The sequence below is a fragment of the Phalangium opilio genome, unplaced genomic scaffold (assembly GCF_054372755.1).
Source record: "Phalangium opilio isolate 3A_F unplaced genomic scaffold, DU_Popi_V2 ptg000390l_1, whole genome shotgun sequence".
Classification (NCBI taxonomy): Eukaryota; Metazoa; Arthropoda; class Arachnida; order Opiliones; family Phalangiidae; genus Phalangium; species Phalangium opilio.
In genome coordinates, this window is record NW_028324234.1 from 1645001 (window position 1) to 1660000 (window position 15000).

Consider the following 15000-nt stretch of genomic DNA (forward strand, 5'->3'; position numbering starts at 1 on the left):
CTTGGGGTCGTGGGTTCGAGCCCCACGTTGGGCGCTAATCAACAATTTTGAACTTTGCCAATACACTAAAACCCTAGATTCTCGCAAAAGATTGTTCATTTACTGGAATTCATTTAAAGTGCATGGATACAAGCCCGGCTAGCTCAGTCGGTAGAGCACGAGACTCTTAATCTCGGGGCCGTGGGTTCGAGCCCCACGTTGGGCGCTAAGCAACAAGTTTGAACTTTGCCAATACACTAAAACTCTAGATTCTCGCAAAAGATTGTTCATTTACTGGAATTCATTTAAAGTGCATGGGTACAAGCCCGGCTAGCTCAGTCGGTAGAGCACGAGACTCTTAATCTCGGGGTCGTGGGTTCGAGCCCCACGTTGGGCGCTACGTGACAATTTTGAACTTTGCCAGTACACTTATACTCTATATTCTCGAAAAAGAGAGTCCATTTACTAAAATTCGTTTAAATGCATGGATACAAGCCCGGCTAGCTCAGTCGGTAGAGCACGAGACTCTTAATCTCGGGGTCGTGGGTTCGAGCCCCACGTTGGGCGCTACGTGACAATTTTGAACTTTGCCAGTACAGTTATACTCTAGATTCTCGAAAAAGAGAGTCCATTTACTAAAATTCGTTTAAATGCATGGATACAAGCCCGGCTAGCTCAGTCGGTAGAGCACGAGACTCTTAATCTTGGGGTCGTGGGTTCGAGCCCCACGTTGGGCGCTAATCAACAATTTTGAACTTTGCCAATACACTAAAACTCTAGATTCTTGCAAAAGATTGTTCATTTACTGGAATTCATTTAAAATGCACAAATACAAGCCCGGCTAGATCAGTCGGTAGAGCACGAGACTCTTAATCTCGGGGTCGTGGGTTCGAGCCCCACGTTGGGCGCTAATCAACAATTTTGGACTTTAACAGTACACTAAAACTCTAGATTCTCGCAAAAGATTGTTCATTTACTGGAATTCATTTAAAGTGCATGGATACAAGCCCGGCTAGCTCAGTCGGTAGAGCACGAGACTCTTAATCTCGGGGCCGTGGGTTCGAGCCCCACGTTGGGCGCTAAGCAACAAGTTTGAACTTTGCCAATACACTAAAACTCTAGATTCTCGCAAAAGATTGTTCATTTACTGGAATTCATTTAAAGTGCATGGGTACAAGCCCGGCTAGCTCAGTCGGTAGAGCACGAGACTCTTCATCTCGGGGTCGTGGGTTCGAGCCCCACGTTGGGCGCTAATCAACAATTTTGGACTTTGCCAATACACTAAAACTCTAGATTCTCGCAAAAGATTGTTCATTTACTGGAATTCATTTAAAGTGCATGGATACAAGCCCGGCTAGCTCAGTCGGTAGAGCACGAGAGTCTTAATCTCGGGGTCGTGGGTTCGAGCCCAACGTTGGGCGCTAGTCACAAATTTTGAACTTTGCCAATACACTAAAACTCTAGATTCTCGCAAAAGATTGTTCATTTACTGGAATTCATTTAAAGTGCATGGATACAAGCCCGGCTAGCTCAGTCGGTAGAGCACGAGACTCTTAATCTCGGGGTCGTGGGTTCGAGCTCCACGTTGGGCGCAACGTGACAATTTTGAACTTTGCCAGTACACTTATACTCTAGATTCTCGAAAAAGAGAGTCCATTTACTAAAATTCGTTTAAATGCATGGATACAAGCCCGGCTAGCTCAGTCGGTAGAGCACGAGACTCTTAATCTTGGGGTCGTGGGTTCGAGCCCCACGTTGGGCGCTAATCAACAATTTTGAACTTTGCCAATACACTAAAACTCTAGATTCTCGAAAAGATTGTTCATTTACTGGAATTCATTTAAAGTGCATGGATACAAGCCCGGCTAGCTCAGTCGGTAGAGCACGAGACTCTTAATCTCGGGGTCGTGGGTTCGAGCTCCACGTTGGGCGCAACGTGACAATTTTGAACTTTGCCAGTACACTTATACTCTAGATTCTCGAAAAAGAGAGTCCATTTACTAAAATTCGTTTAAATGCATGGATACAAGCCCGGCTAGCTCAGTCGGTAGAGCACGAGACTCTTAATCTTGGGGTCGTGGGTTCGAGCCCCACGTTGGGCGCTAATCAACAATTTTGAACTTTGCCAATACACTAAAACTCTAGATTCTCGCAAAAGATTGTTCATTTACTGGAATTCATTTAAAATGCATGAATACAAGCCCGGCTAGCTCAGTCGGTAGAGCACGAGACACTTCATCGCGGGGTCGTGGGTTCGAGCCCCACGTTGGGCGCTATTCAACAATTTTGGACTTTGCCAATACACTAAAACTCTAGATTCTCGCAAAAGATTGTTCATTTACTGGAATTCATTTAAAGTGCGTGGATACAAGCCCGGCTAGCTCAGTCGGTAGAGCACGAGACTCGTAATCTCGGGGTCGTGGGTTCGAGCCCCACGTTGGGCGCTAATCAACAATTTTGAACTTTGCCAATACACTAAAACTCTAGATTCTCGCAAAAGATTGTTCATTTACTGGAATTAATTTAAAATGCATGAATACAAGCCCGGCTAGCTCAGTCGGTAGAGCACGAGACTCTTAATCTCGGGGTCGTGGGTTCGAGCCACACGTTGGGCGCTACGTGACGATTTTGAACTTTGCCAGTACACTTATACTCTAGATTCTCGAAAAAGAGAGTCCATTTACTAAAATTCATTTAAATACATGGATACAAGCCCGGCTAGCTCAGTCGGTAGAGCACGAGACTCTTAATCTCGGGGTCGTGGGTTTGAGCTCCACGTTGGGCGCTAATCAACAATTTTGAACTTTGCCAATACACTAAAACTCTAGATTCTCGCAAAAGATTGTTCATTTAATGGAATTCATTTAAAATGAACAAAAACAAGCCCGGCTAGCTCAGTCGGTAGAGCACGAGACTCTTAATCTCGGGGTCGTGGGTTCGAGTCCCACGTTGGGCGCTATTCAACAATTTTGGACTTTGCCAATACACTAAAACTCTAGATTCTCGCAAAAGATTGTTCATTTACTGGAATTCATTTAAAGTGCGTGGATACAAGCCCGGCTAGCTCAGTCGGTAGAGCACGAGACTCGTAATCTCGGGGTCGTGGGTTCGAGCCCCACGTTGGGCGCTAATCAACAATTTTGAACTTTGCCAATACACTAAAACTCTAGATTCTCGCAAAAGATTGTTCATTTACTGGAATTAATTTAAAATGCATGAATACAAGCCCGGCTAGCTCAGTCGGTAGAGCACGAGACTCTTAATCTCGGGGTCGTGGTTTCGAGCCACACGTTGGGCGCTACGTGACGATTTTGAACTTTGCCAGTACACTTATACTCTAGATTCTCGAAAAAGAGAGTCCATTTACTAAAATTCATTTAAATACATGGATACAAGCCCGGCTAGCTCAGTCGGTAGAGCACGAGACTCTTAATCTCGGGGTCGTGGGTTTGAGCTCCACGTTGGGCGCTAATCAACAATTTTGAACTTTGCCAATACACTAAAACTCTAGATTCTCGCAAAAGATTGTTCATTTAATGGAATTCATTTAAAATGAACAAAAACAAGCCCGGCTAGCTCAGTCGGTAGAGCACGAGACTCTTAATCTCGGGGTCGTGGGTTCGAGTCCCACGTTGGGCGCTAATCAACAATTTTGGACTTTGCCAATACACTAAAACTCTAGATTCTCGCAAAAGATTGTTTATTTACTGGAATTCATTTAAAGTGCATGGATACAAGCCCGGCTAGCTTAGTCGGTAGAGCACGAGACTCTTAATCTCGGGGTCGTGGGTTCGAGCCCCACGTTGGGCGCTAATCAACAATTTTGAACTTTGCCAATACACTAAAACTCTAGATTCTCGCAAAAGATTGTTCATTTACTGGAATTCATTTAAAGTGCATGGATACAAGCCCGGCTAGCTCAGTCGGTAGAGCACGAGACTCTTAATCTCGGGGTCATGGGTTCGAGCTCCACGTTGGGCGCTACGTGACAATTTTGAACTGTGCCAGTACACTTATACTCTAGATTCTCGAAAAAGAGAGTCCATTTACTAAAATTCGTTTAAATGCATGGATACAAGCCCGGCTAGCTCAGTCGGTAGAGCACGAGACTCTTAATCTTGGGGTCGTGGGTTCGAGCCCCACGTTGGGCGCTAATCAACAATTTTGAACTTTGCCAATACACTAAAACTCTAGATTCTTGCAAAAGATTGTTCATTTACTGGAATTCATTTAAAATGCACAAATACAAGCCCGGCTAGATCAGTCGGTAGAGCACGAGACTCTTAATCTCGGGGTCGTGGGTTCGAGCCCCACGTTGGGCGCTAATCAACAATTTTGGACTTTAACAGTACACTAAAACTCTAGATTCTCGCAAAAGATTGTTCATTTACTGGAATTCATTTAAAGTGCATGGATACAAGCCCGGCTAGCTCAGTCGGTAGAGCACGAGACTCTTAATCTCGGGGCCGTGGGTTCGAGCCCCACGTTGGGCGCTAAGCAACAAGTTTGAACTTTGCCAATACACTAAAACTCTAGATTCTCGCAAAAGATTGTTCATTTACTGGAATTCATTTAAAGTGCATGGGTACAAGCCCGGCTAGCTCAGTCGGTAGAGCACGAGACTCTTCATCTCGGGGTCGTGGGTTCGAGCCCCACGTTGGGCGCTAATCAACAATTTTGGACTTTGCCAATACACTAAAACTCTAGATTCTCGCAAAAGATTGTTCATTTACTGGAATTCATTTAAAGTGCATGGATACAAGCCCGGCTAGCTCAGTCGGTAGAGCACGAGACTCTTAATCTCGGGGTCGTGGGTTCGAGCTCCACGTTGGGCGCAACGTGACAATTTTGAACTTTGCCAGTACACTTATACTCTAGATTCTCGAAAAAGAGAGTCCATTTACTAAAATTCGTTTAAATGCATGGATACAAGCCCGGCTAGCTCAGTCGGTAGAGCACGAGACTCTTAATCTTGGGGTCGTGGGTTCGAGCCCCACGTTGGGCGCTAATCAACAATTTTGAACTTTGCCAATACACTAAAACTCTAGATTCTCGCAAAAGATTGTTCATTTACTGGAATTCATTTAAAATGCATGAATACAAGCCCGGCTAGCTCAGTCGGTAGAGCACGAGACACTTCATCGCGGGGTCGTGGGTTCGAGCCCCACGTTGGGCGCTATTCAACAATTTTGGACTTTGCCAATACACTAAAACTCTAGATTCTCGCAAAAGATTGTTCATTTACTGGAATTCATTTAAAGTGCGTGGATACAAGCCCGGCTAGCTCAGTCGGTAGAGCACGAGACTCGTAATCTCGGGGTCGTGGGTTCGAGCCCCACGTTGGGCGCTAATCAACAATTTTGAACTTTGCCAATACACTAAAACTCTAGATTCTCGCAAAAGATTGTTCATTTACTGGAATTAATTTAAAATGCATGAATACAAGCCCGGCTAGCTCAGTCGGTAGAGCACGAGACTCTTAATCTCGGGGTCGTGGGTTCGAGCCACACGTTGGGCGCTACGTGACGATTTTGAACTTTGCCAGTACACTTATACTCTAGATTCTCGAAAAAGAGAGTCCATTTACTAAAATTCATTTAAATACATGGATACAAGCCCGGCTAGCTCAGTCGGTAGAGCACGAGACTCTTAATCTCGGGGTCGTGGGTTTGAGCTCCACGTTGGGCGCTAATCAACAATTTTGAACTTTGCCAATACACTAAAACTCTAGATTCTCGCAAAAGATTGTTCATTTAATGGAATTCATTTAAAATGAACAAAAACAAGCCCGGCTAGCTCAGTCGGTAGAGCACGAGACTCTTAATCTCGGGGTCGTGGGTTCGAGTCCCACGTTGGACGCTAATCAACAATTTTGGACTTTGCCAATACACTAAAACTCTAGATTCTCGCAAAAGATTGTTTATTTACTGGAATTCATTTAAAGTGCATGGATACAAGCCCGGCTAGCTTAGTCGGTAGAGCACGAGACTCTTAATCTCGGGGTCGTGGGTTCGAGCCCCACGTTGGGCGCTAATCAACAATTTTGAACTTTGCCAATACACTAAAACTCTAGATTCTCGCAAAAGATTGTTCATTTACTGGAATTCATTTAAAGTGCATGGATACAAGCCCGGCTAGCTCAGTCGGTAGAGCACGAGACTCTTAATCTCGGGGTCATGGGTTCGAGCTCCACGTTGGGCGCTACGTGACAATTTTGAACTGTGCCAGTACACTTATACTCTAGATTCTCGAAAAAGAGAGTCCATTTACTAAAATTCGTTTAAATGCATGGATACAAGCCCGGCTAGCTCAGTCGGTAGAGCACGAGACTCTTAATCTTGGGGTCGTGGGTTCGAGCCCCACGTTGGGCGCTAATCAACAATTTTGAACTTTGCCAATACACTAAAACTCTAGATTCTCGCAAAAGATTGTTCATTTACTGGAATTCATTTAAAATGCATGAATACAAGCTAGGCTAGCTCAGTCGGTAGAGCACGAGACTCTTAATCTCGGGGTCGTGGGTTCGAGTCCCACGTTGGGCGCTAATCAACAATTTTGGACTTTGCCAATACACTAAAACTCTAGATTCTCGCAAAAGATTGTTTATTTACTGGAATTCATTTAAAGTGCATGGATACAAGCCCGGCTAGCTTAGTCGGTAGAGCACGAGACTCTTAATCTCGGGGTCGTGGGTTCGAGCCCCACGTTGGGCGCTAATCAACAATTTTGAACTTTGCCAATACACTAAAACTCTAGATTCTCGCAAAAGATTGTTCATTTACTGGAATTCATTTAAAATGCATGAATACAAGCCCGGCTAGCTCAGTCGGTAGAGCACGAGACTCTTAATCTCGGGGTCGTGGGTTCGAGCTCCACGTTGGGCGCTACGTGACAATTTTGAACTTTGCCAGTACACTTATTCTCTAGATTCTCGAAAAAGAGAATCCATTTACTAAAATTCGTTTAAATGCATGGATACAAGCCCGGCTAGCTCAGTCGGTAGAGCACGAGACTCTTAATCTTGGGGTCGTGGGTTCGAGCCCCACGTTGGGCGCTAATCAACAATTTTGAACTTTGCCAATACACTAAAACTCTAGATTCTCGCAAAAGATTGTTCATTTACTGGAATTCATTTAAAATGCATGAATACAAGCCCGGCTAGCTCAGTCGGTAGAGCACGAGACTCTTAATCTTGGGGTCGTGGGTTCGAGCCCCACGTTGGGCGCTAATCAACAATTTTGAACTTTGCCAATACACTAAAACTCTAGATTCTCGCAAAAGATTGTTCATTTACTGGAATTCATTTAAAATGCATGAATACAAGCCCGGCTAGCTCAGTCGGTAGAGCACGAGACTCTTAATCTCGGGGTCGAGGGTTCGAGCCACACGTTGGGCGCTACGTGACAATTTTGAACTTTGCCAGTACACTTATACTCTAGATTCTCGAAAAAGAGAGTCCATTTAGTAAAATTCATTTAAATACATGGATACAAGCCCGGCTAGCTCAGTCGGTAAAGCACGAGACTCTTAATCTCGGGGTCGTTTGTTCGAGCTCCACGTTGGGCGCTAATCAACAATTTTGAACTTTGCCAATACACTAAAACTCTAGATTCTCGCAAAAGATTGTTCATTTACTGGAATTCATTTAAAGTGCATGGATACAAGCCCGGCTAGCTCAGTCGGTAGAGCACGAGACTCTTAATCTCGTGGCCGTGGGTTCGAGCCCCACGTTGGGCGCTAAGCAACATGTTTGAACTTTGCCAATACACTAAAACTCTAGATTCTCGCAAAAGATTGTTCATTTACTGGAATTCATTTAAAGTGCATGGATACAAGCCCGTTTAGCTCAGTCGGTAGAGCACGAGACTCTTCATCTCGGGGTCGTGGGTTCGAGCCCCACGTTGGGCGCTAATCAACAATTTTGAACTTTGCCAATACACTAAAACTCTAGATTCTCGCAAAAGATTGTTCATTTACTGGAATTCATTTAAAGTGCGTGGATACAAGCCCGGCTAGCTCAGTCGGTAGAGCACGAGACTCTTAATCTCGGGGTCGTGGGTTCGAGCTCCACGTTGGGCGCTAATCAACAATTTTGAACTTTGCCAATACACTAAAACTCTAGATTCTCGCAAAAGATTGTTCATTTAATGGAATTCATTTAAAATGCTCGAAAACAAGCCCGGCTAGCTCAGTCGCTAGAGCACGAGACTCTTAATCTCGGGGTTGTGGGTTCGAGCCCCACGTTGGGCGCTAATCAACAATTTTGGACTTTGCCAATACACTAAAACTCTAGATTCTCGCAAAAGATTGTTCATTTACTGGAATTCATTTAAAGTGCATGGATACAAGCCCGGCTAGCTTAGTCGGTAGAGCACGAGACTCTTAATCTCGGGGTCGTGGGTTCGAGCCCCACGTTGGGCGCTAATCAACAATTTTGAACTTTGCCAATACACTAAAACTCTAGATTCTCGCAAAAGATTGTTCATTTACTGGAATTCATTTAAAGTGCATGGATACAAGCCCGGCTAGCTCAGTCGGTAGAGCACGAGACTCTTAATCTCGGGGTCGTGGGTTCGAGCTCCACGTTGGGCGCTACGTGACAATTTTGAACTTTGCCAGTACACTTATTCTCTAGATTCTCGAAAAAGAGAATCCATTTACTAAAATTCGTTTAAATGCATGGATACAAGCCCGGCTAGCTCAGTCGGTAGAGCACGAGACTCTTAATCTTGGGGTCGTGGGTTCGAGCCCCACGTTGGGCGCTAATCAACAATTTTGAACTTTGCCAATACACTAAAACTCTAGATTCTCGCAAAAGATTGTTCATTTACTGGAATTCATTTAAAATGCATGAATACAAGCCCGGCTAGCTCAGTCGGTAGAGCACGAGACTCTTAATCTTGGGGTCGTGGGTTCGAGCCCCACGTTGGGCGCTAATCAACAATTTTGAACTTTGCCAATACACTAAAACTCTAGATTCTCGCAAAAGATTGTTCATTTACTGGAATTCATTTAAAAGGCATGAATACAAGCCCGGCTAGCTCAGTCGGTAGAGCACGAGACTCTTAATCTCGGGGTCGTGGGTTCGAGTCCCACGTTGGGCGCTAATCAACAATTTTGGACTTTGGCAATACACTAAAACTCTAGATTCTCGCAAAAGATTGTTTATTTACTGGAATTCATTTAAAGTGCATGGATACAAGCCCGGCTAGCTTAGTCGGTAGAGCACGAGACTCTTAATCTCGGGGTCGTGGGTTCGAGCCCCACGTTGGGCGCTAATCAACAATTTTGAACTTTGCCAATACACTAAAACTCTAGATTCTCGCAAAAGATTGTTCATTTACTGGAATTCATTTAAAATGCATGAATACAAGCCCGGCTAGCTCAGTCGGTAGAGCACGAGACTCTTAATCTCGGGGTCGTGGGTTCGAGCTCCACGTTGGGCGCTACGTGACAATTTTGAACTTTGCCAGTACACTTATTCTCTAGATTCTCGAAAAAGAGAATCCATTTACTAAAATTCGTTTAAATGCATGGATACAAGCCCGGCTAGCTCAGTCGGTAGAGCACGAGACTCTTAATCTTGGGGTCGTGGGTTCGAGCCCCACGTTGGGCGCTAATCAACAATTTTGAACTTTGCCAATACACTAAAACTCTAGATTCTCGCAAAAGATTGTTCATTTACTGGAATTCATTTAAAATGCATGAATACAAGCCCGGCTAGCTCAGTCGGTAGAGCACGAGACTCTTAATCTTGGGGTCGTGGGTTCGAGCCCCACGTTGGGCGCTAATCAACAATTTTGAACTTTGCCAATACACTAAAACTCTAGATTCTCGCAAAAGATTGTTCATTTACTGGAATTCATTTAAAATGCATGAATACAAGCCCGGCTAGCTCAGTCGGTAGAGCACGAGACTCTTAATCTCGGGGTCGAGGGTTCGAGCCACACGTTGGGCGCTACGTGACAATTTTGAACTTTGCCAGTACACTTATACTCTAGATTCTCGAAAAAGAGAGTCCATTTAGTAAAATTCATTTAAATACATGGATACAAGCCCGGCTAGCTCAGTCGGTAAAGCACGAAACTCTTAATCTCGGGGTCGTTTGTTCGAGCTCCACGTTGGGCGCTAATCAACAATTTTGAACTTTGCCAATACACTAAAACTCTAGATTCTCGCAAAAGATTGTTCATTTACTGGAATTCATTTAAAGTGCATGGATACAAGCCCGGCTAGCTCAGTCGGTAGAGCACGAGACTCTTAATCTCGTGGCCGTGGGTTCGAGCCCCACGTTGGGCGCTAAGCAACAAGTTTGAACTTTGCCAATACACTAAAACTCTAGATTCTCGCAAAAGATTGTTCATTTACTGGAATTCATTTAAAGTGCATGGATACAAGCCCGGCTAGCTCAGTCGGTAGAGCACGAGACTCTTCATCTCGGGGTCGTGGGTTCGAGCCCCACGTTGGGCGCTAATCAACAATTTTGAACTTTGCCAATACACTAAAACTCTAGATTCTCGCAAAAGATTGTTCATTTACTGGAATTCATTTAAAGTGCATCGATACAAGCCCGGCTAGCTCAGTCGGTAGAGCACGAGACTCTTAATCTCGGGGTCGTGGGTTCGAGCTCCACGTTGGGCGCTAATCAACAATTTTGAACTTTGCCAATACACTAAAACTCTAGATTCTCGCAAAAGATTGTTCATTTAATGGAATTCATTTAAAATGCTCGAAAACAAGCCCGGCTAGCTCAGTCGCTAGAGCACGAGACTCTTAATCTCGGGGTTGTGGGTTCGAGCCCCACGTTGGGCGCTAATCAACAATTTTGGACTTTGCCAATACACTAAAACTCTAGATTCTCGCAAAAGATTGTTCATTTACTGGAATTCATTTAAAGTGCATGGATACAAGCCCGGCTAGCTTAGTCGGTAGAGCACGAGACTCTTAATCTCGGGGTCGTGGGTTCGAGCCCCACGTTGGGCGCTAATCAACAATTTTGAACTTTGCCAATACACTAAAACTCTAGATTCTCGCAAAAGATTGTTCATTTACTGGAATTCATTTAAAGTGCATGGATACAAGCCCGGCTAGCTCAGTCGGTAGAGCACGAGACTCTTAATCTCGGGGTCGTGGGTTCGAGCTCCACGTTGGGCGCTACGTGACAATTTTGAACTTTGCCAGTACACTTATTCTCTAGATTCTCGAAAAAGAGAATCCATTTACTAAAATTCGTTTAAATGCATGGATACAAGCCCGGCTAGCTCAGTCGGTAGAGCACGAGACTCTTAATCTTGGGGTCGTGGGTTCGAGCCCCACGTTGGGCGCTAATCAACAATTTTGAACTTTGCCAATACACTAAAACTCTAGATTCTCGCAAAAGATTGTTCATTTACTGGAATTCATTTAAAATGCATGAATACAAGCCCGGCTAGCTCAGTCGGTAGAGCACGAGACTCTTAATCTTGGGGTCGTGGGTTCGAGCCCCACGTTGGGCGCTAATCAACAATTTTGAACTTTGCCAATACACTAAAACTCTAGATTCTCGCAAAAGATTGTTCATTTACTGGAATTCATTTAAAAGGCATGAATACAAGCCCGGCTAGCTCAGTCGGTAGAGCACGAGACTCTTAATCTCGGGGTCGAGGGTTCGAGCCACACGTTGGGCGCTACGTGACAATTTTGAACTTTGCCAGTACACTTATACTCTAGATTCTCGAAAAAGAGAGTCCATTTAGTAAAATTCATTTAAATACATGGATACAAGCCCGGCTAGCTCAGTCGGTAAAGCACGAGACTCTTAATCTCGGGGTCGTTTGTTCGAGCTCCACGTTGGGCGCTAATCAACAATTTTGAACTTTGCCAATACACTAAAACTCTAGATTCTCGCAAAAGATTGTTCATTTACTGGAATTCATTTAAAGTGCATGGATACAAGCCCGGCTAGCTCAGTCGGTAGAGCACGAGACTCTTAATCTCGTGGCCGTGGGTTCGAGCCCCACGTTGGGCGCTAAGCAACAAGTTTGAACTTTGCCAATACACTAAAACTCTAGATTCTCGCAAAAGATTGTTCATTTACTGGAATTCATTTAAAGTGCATGGATACAAGCCCGGCTAGCTCAGTCGGTAGAGCACGAGACTCTTCATCTCGGGGTCGTGGGTTCGAGCCCCACGTTGGGCGCTAATCAACAATTTTGAACTTTGCCAATACACTAAAACTCTAGATTCTCGCAAAAGATTGTTCATTTACTGGAATTCATTTAAAGTGCATCGATACAAGCCCGGCTAGCTCAGTCGGTAGAGCACGAGACTCTTAATCTCGGGGTCGTGGGTTCGAGCTCCACGTTGGGCGCTAATCAACAATTTTGAACTTTGCCAATACACTAAAACTCTAGATTCTCGCAAAAGATTGTTCATTTAATGGAATTCATTTAAAATGCTCGAAAACAAGCCCGGCTAGCTCAGTCGCTAGAGCACGAGACTCTTAATCTCGGGGTTGTGGGTTCGAGCCCCACGTTGGGCGCTAATCAACAATTTTGGACTTTGCCAATACACTAAAACTCTAGATTCTCGCAAAAGATTGTTCATTTACTGGAATTCATTTAAAGTGCATGGATACAAGCCCGGCTAGCTTAGTCGGTAGAGCACGAGACTCTTAATCTCGGGGTCGTGGGTTCGAGCCCCACGTTGGGCGCTAATCAACAATTTTGAACTTTGCCAATACACTAAAACTCTAGATTCTCGCAAAAGATTGTTCATTTACTGGAATTCATTTAAAGTGCATGGATACAAGCCCGGCTAGCTCAGTCGGTAGAGCACGAGACTCTTAATCTCGTGGCCGTGGGTTCGAGCCCCACGTTGGGCGCTAAGCAACAAGTTTGAACTTTGCCAATACACTAAAACTCTAGATTCTCGCAAAAGATTGTTCATTTACTGGAATTCATTTAAAGTGCATGGATACAAGCCCGGCTAGCTCAGTCGGTAGAGCACGAGACTCTTCATCTCGGGGTCGTGGGTTCGAGCCCCACGTTGGGCGCTAATCAACAATTTTGAACTTTGCCAATACACTAAAACTCTAGATTCTCGCAAAAGATTGTTCATTTACTGGAATTCATTTAAAGTGCATCGATACAAGCCCGGCTAGCTCAGTCGGTAGAGCACGAGACTCTTAATCTCGGGGTCGTGGGTTCGAGCTCCACGTTGGGCGCTAATCAACAATTTTGAACTTTGCCAATACACTAAAACTCTAGATTCTCGCAAAAGATTGTTCATTTAATGGAATTCATTTAAAATGCTCGAAAACAAGCCCGGCTAGCTCAGTCGCTAGAGCACGAGACTCTTAATCTCGGGGTTGTGGGTTCGAGCCCCACGTTGGGCGCTAATCAACAATTTTGGACTTTGCCAATACACTAAAACTCTAGATTCTCGCAAAAGATTGTTCATTTACTGGAATTCATTTAAAGTGCATGGATACAAGCCCGGCTAGCTTAGTCGGTAGAGCACGAGACTCTTAATCTCGGGGTCGTGGGTTCGAGCCCCACGTTGGGCGCTAATCAACAATTTTGAACTTTGCCAATACACTAAAACTCTAGATTCTCGCAAAAGATTGTTCATTTACTGGAATTCATTTAAAGTGCATGGATACAAGCCCGGCTAGCTCAGTCGGTAGAGCACGAGACTCTTAATCTCGGGGTCGTGGGTTCGAGCTCCACGTTGGGCGCTACGTGACAATTTTGAACTTTGCCAGTACACTTATTCTCTAGATTCTCGAAAAAGAGAATCCATTTACTAAAATTCGTTTAAATGCATGGATACAAGCCCGGCTAGCTCAGTCGGTAGAGCACGAGACTCTTAATCTTGGGGTCGTGGGTTCGAGCCCCACGTTGGGCGCTAATCAACAATTTTGAACTTTGCCAATACACTAAAACTCTAGATTCTCGCAAAAGATTGTTCATTTACTGGAATTCATTTAAAATGCATGAATACAAGCCCGGCTAGCTCAGTCGGTAGAGCACGAGACTCTTAATCTTGGGGTCGTGGGTTCGAGCCCCACGTTGGGCGCTAATCAACAATTTTGAACTTTGCCAATACACTAAAACTCTAGATTCTCGCAAAAGATTGTTCATTTACTGGAATTCATTTAAAAGGCATGAATACAAGCCCGGCTAGCTCAGTCGGTAGAGCACGAGACTCTTAATCTCGGGGTCGAGGGTTCGAGCCACACGTTGGGCGCTACGTGACAATTTTGAACTTTGCCAGTACACTTATACTCTAGATTCTCGAAAAAGAGAGTCCATTTAGTAAAATTCATTTAAATACATGGATACAAGCCCGGCTAGCTCAGTCGGTAAAGCACGAGACTCTTAATCTCGGGGTCGTTTGTTCGAGCTCCACGTTGGGCGCTAATCAACAATTTTGAACTTTGCCAATACACTAAAACTCTAGATTCTCGCAAAAGATTGTTCATTTACTGGAATTCATTTAAAGTGCATGGATACAAGCCCGGCTAGCTCAGTCGGTAGAGCACGAGACTCTTAATCTCGTGGCCGTGGGTTCGAGCCCCACGTTGGGCGCTAAGCAACAAGTTTGAACTTTGCCAATACACTAAAACTCTAGATTCTCGCAAAAGATTGTTCATTTACTGGAATTCATTTAAAGTGCATGGATACAAGCCCGGCTAGCTCAGTCGGTAGAGCACGAGACTCTTCATCTCGGGGTCGTGGGTTCGAGCCCCACGTTGGGCGCTAATCAACAATTTTGAACTTTGCCAATACACTAAAACTCTAGATTCTCGCAAAAGATTGTTCATTTACTGGAATTCATTTAAAGTGCATCGATACAAGCCCGGCTAGCTCAGTCGGTAGAGCACGAGACTCTTAATCTCGGGGTTGTGGGTTCGAGCTCCACGTTGGGCGCTAATCAACAATTTTGAACTTTGCCAATACACTAAAACTCTAGATTCTCGCAAAAGATTGTTCATTTAATGGAATTCATTTAAAATGCTCGAAAACAAGCCCGGCTAGC

General features: G+C 44.5%; 88 non-coding genes across 88 annotated transcripts in view; all 88 read left to right on the forward strand.

The window, feature by feature from the left end:
* TRNAK-CUU (transfer RNA lysine (anticodon CUU)) overlaps positions 1 to 34 on the forward strand; it is a 73-nt gene extending 39 nt beyond the window's left edge. The window contains exon 1 of the tRNA in view: positions 1 to 34. This exon is cut by the window's left edge and continues 39 nt beyond it. This is a non-coding gene — a tRNA (tRNA-Lys).
* A 98-nt stretch (positions 35 to 132) lies between these two features.
* Positions 133 to 205, forward strand: TRNAK-CUU (transfer RNA lysine (anticodon CUU)). Its single transcript has one exon. It is a non-coding gene; the product is annotated as a tRNA-Lys (tRNA).
* Positions 206 to 303: 98 nt separating this feature from the next.
* Positions 304 to 376, forward strand: TRNAK-CUU (transfer RNA lysine (anticodon CUU)). Its single transcript has one exon. It is a non-coding gene; the product is annotated as a tRNA-Lys (tRNA).
* A 97-nt stretch (positions 377 to 473) lies between these two features.
* On the forward strand, positions 474 to 546 carry TRNAK-CUU (transfer RNA lysine (anticodon CUU)). Its single transcript has one exon. It is a non-coding gene; the product is annotated as a tRNA-Lys (tRNA).
* A 97-nt stretch (positions 547 to 643) lies between these two features.
* TRNAK-CUU (transfer RNA lysine (anticodon CUU)) lies at positions 644 to 716 on the forward strand. The gene has a single exon. It is a non-coding gene; the product is annotated as a tRNA-Lys (tRNA).
* A 98-nt stretch (positions 717 to 814) lies between these two features.
* Positions 815 to 887, forward strand: TRNAK-CUU (transfer RNA lysine (anticodon CUU)). Its single transcript has one exon. It is a non-coding gene; the product is annotated as a tRNA-Lys (tRNA).
* A 98-nt stretch (positions 888 to 985) lies between these two features.
* TRNAK-CUU (transfer RNA lysine (anticodon CUU)) lies at positions 986 to 1058 on the forward strand. Its single transcript has one exon. It is a non-coding gene; the product is annotated as a tRNA-Lys (tRNA).
* Positions 1059 to 1156: 98 nt separating this feature from the next.
* TRNAK-CUU (transfer RNA lysine (anticodon CUU)) lies at positions 1157 to 1229 on the forward strand. The gene has a single exon. It is a non-coding gene; the product is annotated as a tRNA-Lys (tRNA).
* A 98-nt stretch (positions 1230 to 1327) lies between these two features.
* TRNAK-CUU (transfer RNA lysine (anticodon CUU)) lies at positions 1328 to 1400 on the forward strand. The gene has a single exon. It is a non-coding gene; the product is annotated as a tRNA-Lys (tRNA).
* A 98-nt stretch (positions 1401 to 1498) lies between these two features.
* Positions 1499 to 1571, forward strand: TRNAK-CUU (transfer RNA lysine (anticodon CUU)). The gene has a single exon. It is a non-coding gene; the product is annotated as a tRNA-Lys (tRNA).
* A 97-nt stretch (positions 1572 to 1668) lies between these two features.
* Positions 1669 to 1741, forward strand: TRNAK-CUU (transfer RNA lysine (anticodon CUU)). The gene has a single exon. It is a non-coding gene; the product is annotated as a tRNA-Lys (tRNA).
* Positions 1742 to 1838: 97 nt separating this feature from the next.
* Positions 1839 to 1911, forward strand: TRNAK-CUU (transfer RNA lysine (anticodon CUU)). Its single transcript has one exon. It is a non-coding gene; the product is annotated as a tRNA-Lys (tRNA).
* A 97-nt stretch (positions 1912 to 2008) lies between these two features.
* TRNAK-CUU (transfer RNA lysine (anticodon CUU)) lies at positions 2009 to 2081 on the forward strand. The gene has a single exon. It is a non-coding gene; the product is annotated as a tRNA-Lys (tRNA).
* Positions 2082 to 2179: 98 nt separating this feature from the next.
* On the forward strand, positions 2180 to 2252 carry TRNAK-CUU (transfer RNA lysine (anticodon CUU)). The gene has a single exon. It is a non-coding gene; the product is annotated as a tRNA-Lys (tRNA).
* Positions 2253 to 2350: 98 nt separating this feature from the next.
* Positions 2351 to 2423, forward strand: TRNAT-CGU (transfer RNA threonine (anticodon CGU)). Its single transcript has one exon. It is a non-coding gene; the product is annotated as a tRNA-Thr (tRNA).
* Positions 2424 to 2521: 98 nt separating this feature from the next.
* On the forward strand, positions 2522 to 2594 carry TRNAK-CUU (transfer RNA lysine (anticodon CUU)). The gene has a single exon. It is a non-coding gene; the product is annotated as a tRNA-Lys (tRNA).
* Positions 2595 to 2691: 97 nt separating this feature from the next.
* On the forward strand, positions 2692 to 2764 carry TRNAK-CUU (transfer RNA lysine (anticodon CUU)). Its single transcript has one exon. It is a non-coding gene; the product is annotated as a tRNA-Lys (tRNA).
* Positions 2765 to 2862: 98 nt separating this feature from the next.
* Positions 2863 to 2935, forward strand: TRNAK-CUU (transfer RNA lysine (anticodon CUU)). Its single transcript has one exon. It is a non-coding gene; the product is annotated as a tRNA-Lys (tRNA).
* A 98-nt stretch (positions 2936 to 3033) lies between these two features.
* On the forward strand, positions 3034 to 3106 carry TRNAT-CGU (transfer RNA threonine (anticodon CGU)). The gene has a single exon. It is a non-coding gene; the product is annotated as a tRNA-Thr (tRNA).
* Positions 3107 to 3204: 98 nt separating this feature from the next.
* On the forward strand, positions 3205 to 3277 carry TRNAK-CUU (transfer RNA lysine (anticodon CUU)). Its single transcript has one exon. It is a non-coding gene; the product is annotated as a tRNA-Lys (tRNA).
* Positions 3278 to 3374: 97 nt separating this feature from the next.
* Positions 3375 to 3447, forward strand: TRNAK-CUU (transfer RNA lysine (anticodon CUU)). The gene has a single exon. It is a non-coding gene; the product is annotated as a tRNA-Lys (tRNA).
* A 98-nt stretch (positions 3448 to 3545) lies between these two features.
* On the forward strand, positions 3546 to 3618 carry TRNAK-CUU (transfer RNA lysine (anticodon CUU)). The gene has a single exon. It is a non-coding gene; the product is annotated as a tRNA-Lys (tRNA).
* Positions 3619 to 3716: 98 nt separating this feature from the next.
* Positions 3717 to 3789, forward strand: TRNAK-CUU (transfer RNA lysine (anticodon CUU)). Its single transcript has one exon. It is a non-coding gene; the product is annotated as a tRNA-Lys (tRNA).
* A 98-nt stretch (positions 3790 to 3887) lies between these two features.
* Positions 3888 to 3960, forward strand: TRNAK-CUU (transfer RNA lysine (anticodon CUU)). The gene has a single exon. It is a non-coding gene; the product is annotated as a tRNA-Lys (tRNA).
* Positions 3961 to 4057: 97 nt separating this feature from the next.
* Positions 4058 to 4130, forward strand: TRNAK-CUU (transfer RNA lysine (anticodon CUU)). The gene has a single exon. It is a non-coding gene; the product is annotated as a tRNA-Lys (tRNA).
* A 98-nt stretch (positions 4131 to 4228) lies between these two features.
* Positions 4229 to 4301, forward strand: TRNAK-CUU (transfer RNA lysine (anticodon CUU)). The gene has a single exon. It is a non-coding gene; the product is annotated as a tRNA-Lys (tRNA).
* A 98-nt stretch (positions 4302 to 4399) lies between these two features.
* On the forward strand, positions 4400 to 4472 carry TRNAK-CUU (transfer RNA lysine (anticodon CUU)). Its single transcript has one exon. It is a non-coding gene; the product is annotated as a tRNA-Lys (tRNA).
* Positions 4473 to 4570: 98 nt separating this feature from the next.
* Positions 4571 to 4643, forward strand: TRNAK-CUU (transfer RNA lysine (anticodon CUU)). The gene has a single exon. It is a non-coding gene; the product is annotated as a tRNA-Lys (tRNA).
* A 98-nt stretch (positions 4644 to 4741) lies between these two features.
* Positions 4742 to 4814, forward strand: TRNAK-CUU (transfer RNA lysine (anticodon CUU)). Its single transcript has one exon. It is a non-coding gene; the product is annotated as a tRNA-Lys (tRNA).
* A 97-nt stretch (positions 4815 to 4911) lies between these two features.
* TRNAK-CUU (transfer RNA lysine (anticodon CUU)) lies at positions 4912 to 4984 on the forward strand. Its single transcript has one exon. It is a non-coding gene; the product is annotated as a tRNA-Lys (tRNA).
* A 98-nt stretch (positions 4985 to 5082) lies between these two features.
* TRNAK-CUU (transfer RNA lysine (anticodon CUU)) lies at positions 5083 to 5155 on the forward strand. Its single transcript has one exon. It is a non-coding gene; the product is annotated as a tRNA-Lys (tRNA).
* Positions 5156 to 5253: 98 nt separating this feature from the next.
* On the forward strand, positions 5254 to 5326 carry TRNAT-CGU (transfer RNA threonine (anticodon CGU)). The gene has a single exon. It is a non-coding gene; the product is annotated as a tRNA-Thr (tRNA).
* Positions 5327 to 5424: 98 nt separating this feature from the next.
* On the forward strand, positions 5425 to 5497 carry TRNAK-CUU (transfer RNA lysine (anticodon CUU)). Its single transcript has one exon. It is a non-coding gene; the product is annotated as a tRNA-Lys (tRNA).
* Positions 5498 to 5594: 97 nt separating this feature from the next.
* TRNAK-CUU (transfer RNA lysine (anticodon CUU)) lies at positions 5595 to 5667 on the forward strand. Its single transcript has one exon. It is a non-coding gene; the product is annotated as a tRNA-Lys (tRNA).
* A 98-nt stretch (positions 5668 to 5765) lies between these two features.
* TRNAK-CUU (transfer RNA lysine (anticodon CUU)) lies at positions 5766 to 5838 on the forward strand. Its single transcript has one exon. It is a non-coding gene; the product is annotated as a tRNA-Lys (tRNA).
* Positions 5839 to 5936: 98 nt separating this feature from the next.
* Positions 5937 to 6009, forward strand: TRNAK-CUU (transfer RNA lysine (anticodon CUU)). Its single transcript has one exon. It is a non-coding gene; the product is annotated as a tRNA-Lys (tRNA).
* A 98-nt stretch (positions 6010 to 6107) lies between these two features.
* Positions 6108 to 6180, forward strand: TRNAK-CUU (transfer RNA lysine (anticodon CUU)). Its single transcript has one exon. It is a non-coding gene; the product is annotated as a tRNA-Lys (tRNA).
* Positions 6181 to 6277: 97 nt separating this feature from the next.
* Positions 6278 to 6350, forward strand: TRNAK-CUU (transfer RNA lysine (anticodon CUU)). Its single transcript has one exon. It is a non-coding gene; the product is annotated as a tRNA-Lys (tRNA).
* Positions 6351 to 6448: 98 nt separating this feature from the next.
* TRNAK-CUU (transfer RNA lysine (anticodon CUU)) lies at positions 6449 to 6521 on the forward strand. The gene has a single exon. It is a non-coding gene; the product is annotated as a tRNA-Lys (tRNA).
* Positions 6522 to 6619: 98 nt separating this feature from the next.
* TRNAK-CUU (transfer RNA lysine (anticodon CUU)) lies at positions 6620 to 6692 on the forward strand. The gene has a single exon. It is a non-coding gene; the product is annotated as a tRNA-Lys (tRNA).
* Positions 6693 to 6790: 98 nt separating this feature from the next.
* On the forward strand, positions 6791 to 6863 carry TRNAK-CUU (transfer RNA lysine (anticodon CUU)). Its single transcript has one exon. It is a non-coding gene; the product is annotated as a tRNA-Lys (tRNA).
* A 97-nt stretch (positions 6864 to 6960) lies between these two features.
* TRNAK-CUU (transfer RNA lysine (anticodon CUU)) lies at positions 6961 to 7033 on the forward strand. Its single transcript has one exon. It is a non-coding gene; the product is annotated as a tRNA-Lys (tRNA).
* Positions 7034 to 7131: 98 nt separating this feature from the next.
* TRNAK-CUU (transfer RNA lysine (anticodon CUU)) lies at positions 7132 to 7204 on the forward strand. The gene has a single exon. It is a non-coding gene; the product is annotated as a tRNA-Lys (tRNA).
* Positions 7205 to 7302: 98 nt separating this feature from the next.
* On the forward strand, positions 7303 to 7375 carry TRNAK-CUU (transfer RNA lysine (anticodon CUU)). Its single transcript has one exon. It is a non-coding gene; the product is annotated as a tRNA-Lys (tRNA).
* A 97-nt stretch (positions 7376 to 7472) lies between these two features.
* TRNAK-CUU (transfer RNA lysine (anticodon CUU)) lies at positions 7473 to 7545 on the forward strand. Its single transcript has one exon. It is a non-coding gene; the product is annotated as a tRNA-Lys (tRNA).
* Positions 7546 to 7643: 98 nt separating this feature from the next.
* Positions 7644 to 7716, forward strand: TRNAK-CUU (transfer RNA lysine (anticodon CUU)). Its single transcript has one exon. It is a non-coding gene; the product is annotated as a tRNA-Lys (tRNA).
* Positions 7717 to 7814: 98 nt separating this feature from the next.
* Positions 7815 to 7887, forward strand: TRNAK-CUU (transfer RNA lysine (anticodon CUU)). Its single transcript has one exon. It is a non-coding gene; the product is annotated as a tRNA-Lys (tRNA).
* A 98-nt stretch (positions 7888 to 7985) lies between these two features.
* Positions 7986 to 8058, forward strand: TRNAK-CUU (transfer RNA lysine (anticodon CUU)). Its single transcript has one exon. It is a non-coding gene; the product is annotated as a tRNA-Lys (tRNA).
* Positions 8059 to 8156: 98 nt separating this feature from the next.
* Positions 8157 to 8229, forward strand: TRNAK-CUU (transfer RNA lysine (anticodon CUU)). The gene has a single exon. It is a non-coding gene; the product is annotated as a tRNA-Lys (tRNA).
* A 98-nt stretch (positions 8230 to 8327) lies between these two features.
* TRNAK-CUU (transfer RNA lysine (anticodon CUU)) lies at positions 8328 to 8400 on the forward strand. Its single transcript has one exon. It is a non-coding gene; the product is annotated as a tRNA-Lys (tRNA).
* A 98-nt stretch (positions 8401 to 8498) lies between these two features.
* Positions 8499 to 8571, forward strand: TRNAK-CUU (transfer RNA lysine (anticodon CUU)). Its single transcript has one exon. It is a non-coding gene; the product is annotated as a tRNA-Lys (tRNA).
* Positions 8572 to 8668: 97 nt separating this feature from the next.
* On the forward strand, positions 8669 to 8741 carry TRNAK-CUU (transfer RNA lysine (anticodon CUU)). Its single transcript has one exon. It is a non-coding gene; the product is annotated as a tRNA-Lys (tRNA).
* A 98-nt stretch (positions 8742 to 8839) lies between these two features.
* Positions 8840 to 8912, forward strand: TRNAK-CUU (transfer RNA lysine (anticodon CUU)). The gene has a single exon. It is a non-coding gene; the product is annotated as a tRNA-Lys (tRNA).
* Positions 8913 to 9010: 98 nt separating this feature from the next.
* TRNAK-CUU (transfer RNA lysine (anticodon CUU)) lies at positions 9011 to 9083 on the forward strand. The gene has a single exon. It is a non-coding gene; the product is annotated as a tRNA-Lys (tRNA).
* A 98-nt stretch (positions 9084 to 9181) lies between these two features.
* Positions 9182 to 9254, forward strand: TRNAK-CUU (transfer RNA lysine (anticodon CUU)). Its single transcript has one exon. It is a non-coding gene; the product is annotated as a tRNA-Lys (tRNA).
* A 98-nt stretch (positions 9255 to 9352) lies between these two features.
* On the forward strand, positions 9353 to 9425 carry TRNAK-CUU (transfer RNA lysine (anticodon CUU)). The gene has a single exon. It is a non-coding gene; the product is annotated as a tRNA-Lys (tRNA).
* A 97-nt stretch (positions 9426 to 9522) lies between these two features.
* Positions 9523 to 9595, forward strand: TRNAK-CUU (transfer RNA lysine (anticodon CUU)). The gene has a single exon. It is a non-coding gene; the product is annotated as a tRNA-Lys (tRNA).
* Positions 9596 to 9693: 98 nt separating this feature from the next.
* Positions 9694 to 9766, forward strand: TRNAK-CUU (transfer RNA lysine (anticodon CUU)). Its single transcript has one exon. It is a non-coding gene; the product is annotated as a tRNA-Lys (tRNA).
* A 98-nt stretch (positions 9767 to 9864) lies between these two features.
* On the forward strand, positions 9865 to 9937 carry TRNAK-CUU (transfer RNA lysine (anticodon CUU)). Its single transcript has one exon. It is a non-coding gene; the product is annotated as a tRNA-Lys (tRNA).
* Positions 9938 to 10205: 268 nt separating this feature from the next.
* Positions 10206 to 10278, forward strand: TRNAK-CUU (transfer RNA lysine (anticodon CUU)). Its single transcript has one exon. It is a non-coding gene; the product is annotated as a tRNA-Lys (tRNA).
* A 98-nt stretch (positions 10279 to 10376) lies between these two features.
* Positions 10377 to 10449, forward strand: TRNAK-CUU (transfer RNA lysine (anticodon CUU)). The gene has a single exon. It is a non-coding gene; the product is annotated as a tRNA-Lys (tRNA).
* Positions 10450 to 10547: 98 nt separating this feature from the next.
* TRNAK-CUU (transfer RNA lysine (anticodon CUU)) lies at positions 10548 to 10620 on the forward strand. Its single transcript has one exon. It is a non-coding gene; the product is annotated as a tRNA-Lys (tRNA).
* A 98-nt stretch (positions 10621 to 10718) lies between these two features.
* Positions 10719 to 10791, forward strand: TRNAK-CUU (transfer RNA lysine (anticodon CUU)). The gene has a single exon. It is a non-coding gene; the product is annotated as a tRNA-Lys (tRNA).
* Positions 10792 to 10889: 98 nt separating this feature from the next.
* Positions 10890 to 10962, forward strand: TRNAK-CUU (transfer RNA lysine (anticodon CUU)). The gene has a single exon. It is a non-coding gene; the product is annotated as a tRNA-Lys (tRNA).
* Positions 10963 to 11060: 98 nt separating this feature from the next.
* On the forward strand, positions 11061 to 11133 carry TRNAK-CUU (transfer RNA lysine (anticodon CUU)). The gene has a single exon. It is a non-coding gene; the product is annotated as a tRNA-Lys (tRNA).
* Positions 11134 to 11230: 97 nt separating this feature from the next.
* On the forward strand, positions 11231 to 11303 carry TRNAK-CUU (transfer RNA lysine (anticodon CUU)). The gene has a single exon. It is a non-coding gene; the product is annotated as a tRNA-Lys (tRNA).
* A 98-nt stretch (positions 11304 to 11401) lies between these two features.
* Positions 11402 to 11474, forward strand: TRNAK-CUU (transfer RNA lysine (anticodon CUU)). Its single transcript has one exon. It is a non-coding gene; the product is annotated as a tRNA-Lys (tRNA).
* Positions 11475 to 11572: 98 nt separating this feature from the next.
* Positions 11573 to 11645, forward strand: TRNAK-CUU (transfer RNA lysine (anticodon CUU)). The gene has a single exon. It is a non-coding gene; the product is annotated as a tRNA-Lys (tRNA).
* A 97-nt stretch (positions 11646 to 11742) lies between these two features.
* On the forward strand, positions 11743 to 11815 carry TRNAK-CUU (transfer RNA lysine (anticodon CUU)). The gene has a single exon. It is a non-coding gene; the product is annotated as a tRNA-Lys (tRNA).
* Positions 11816 to 11913: 98 nt separating this feature from the next.
* Positions 11914 to 11986, forward strand: TRNAK-CUU (transfer RNA lysine (anticodon CUU)). The gene has a single exon. It is a non-coding gene; the product is annotated as a tRNA-Lys (tRNA).
* Positions 11987 to 12084: 98 nt separating this feature from the next.
* On the forward strand, positions 12085 to 12157 carry TRNAK-CUU (transfer RNA lysine (anticodon CUU)). Its single transcript has one exon. It is a non-coding gene; the product is annotated as a tRNA-Lys (tRNA).
* Positions 12158 to 12255: 98 nt separating this feature from the next.
* Positions 12256 to 12328, forward strand: TRNAK-CUU (transfer RNA lysine (anticodon CUU)). The gene has a single exon. It is a non-coding gene; the product is annotated as a tRNA-Lys (tRNA).
* Positions 12329 to 12426: 98 nt separating this feature from the next.
* TRNAK-CUU (transfer RNA lysine (anticodon CUU)) lies at positions 12427 to 12499 on the forward strand. The gene has a single exon. It is a non-coding gene; the product is annotated as a tRNA-Lys (tRNA).
* A 98-nt stretch (positions 12500 to 12597) lies between these two features.
* Positions 12598 to 12670, forward strand: TRNAK-CUU (transfer RNA lysine (anticodon CUU)). Its single transcript has one exon. It is a non-coding gene; the product is annotated as a tRNA-Lys (tRNA).
* A 98-nt stretch (positions 12671 to 12768) lies between these two features.
* On the forward strand, positions 12769 to 12841 carry TRNAK-CUU (transfer RNA lysine (anticodon CUU)). Its single transcript has one exon. It is a non-coding gene; the product is annotated as a tRNA-Lys (tRNA).
* A 98-nt stretch (positions 12842 to 12939) lies between these two features.
* On the forward strand, positions 12940 to 13012 carry TRNAK-CUU (transfer RNA lysine (anticodon CUU)). Its single transcript has one exon. It is a non-coding gene; the product is annotated as a tRNA-Lys (tRNA).
* A 98-nt stretch (positions 13013 to 13110) lies between these two features.
* On the forward strand, positions 13111 to 13183 carry TRNAK-CUU (transfer RNA lysine (anticodon CUU)). Its single transcript has one exon. It is a non-coding gene; the product is annotated as a tRNA-Lys (tRNA).
* Positions 13184 to 13281: 98 nt separating this feature from the next.
* TRNAK-CUU (transfer RNA lysine (anticodon CUU)) lies at positions 13282 to 13354 on the forward strand. The gene has a single exon. It is a non-coding gene; the product is annotated as a tRNA-Lys (tRNA).
* Positions 13355 to 13452: 98 nt separating this feature from the next.
* Positions 13453 to 13525, forward strand: TRNAK-CUU (transfer RNA lysine (anticodon CUU)). Its single transcript has one exon. It is a non-coding gene; the product is annotated as a tRNA-Lys (tRNA).
* Positions 13526 to 13623: 98 nt separating this feature from the next.
* TRNAK-CUU (transfer RNA lysine (anticodon CUU)) lies at positions 13624 to 13696 on the forward strand. The gene has a single exon. It is a non-coding gene; the product is annotated as a tRNA-Lys (tRNA).
* Positions 13697 to 13793: 97 nt separating this feature from the next.
* On the forward strand, positions 13794 to 13866 carry TRNAK-CUU (transfer RNA lysine (anticodon CUU)). The gene has a single exon. It is a non-coding gene; the product is annotated as a tRNA-Lys (tRNA).
* A 98-nt stretch (positions 13867 to 13964) lies between these two features.
* Positions 13965 to 14037, forward strand: TRNAK-CUU (transfer RNA lysine (anticodon CUU)). The gene has a single exon. It is a non-coding gene; the product is annotated as a tRNA-Lys (tRNA).
* Positions 14038 to 14135: 98 nt separating this feature from the next.
* On the forward strand, positions 14136 to 14208 carry TRNAK-CUU (transfer RNA lysine (anticodon CUU)). Its single transcript has one exon. It is a non-coding gene; the product is annotated as a tRNA-Lys (tRNA).
* Positions 14209 to 14305: 97 nt separating this feature from the next.
* TRNAK-CUU (transfer RNA lysine (anticodon CUU)) lies at positions 14306 to 14378 on the forward strand. The gene has a single exon. It is a non-coding gene; the product is annotated as a tRNA-Lys (tRNA).
* Positions 14379 to 14476: 98 nt separating this feature from the next.
* Positions 14477 to 14549, forward strand: TRNAK-CUU (transfer RNA lysine (anticodon CUU)). The gene has a single exon. It is a non-coding gene; the product is annotated as a tRNA-Lys (tRNA).
* A 98-nt stretch (positions 14550 to 14647) lies between these two features.
* Positions 14648 to 14720, forward strand: TRNAK-CUU (transfer RNA lysine (anticodon CUU)). The gene has a single exon. It is a non-coding gene; the product is annotated as a tRNA-Lys (tRNA).
* A 98-nt stretch (positions 14721 to 14818) lies between these two features.
* On the forward strand, positions 14819 to 14891 carry TRNAK-CUU (transfer RNA lysine (anticodon CUU)). Its single transcript has one exon. It is a non-coding gene; the product is annotated as a tRNA-Lys (tRNA).
* Positions 14892 to 14989: 98 nt separating this feature from the next.
* Positions 14990 to 15000, forward strand: part of TRNAK-CUU (transfer RNA lysine (anticodon CUU)) — a 73-nt gene continuing 62 nt past the window's right edge. The window contains exon 1 of the tRNA in view: positions 14990 to 15000. This exon is cut by the window's right edge and continues 62 nt beyond it. This is a non-coding gene — a tRNA (tRNA-Lys).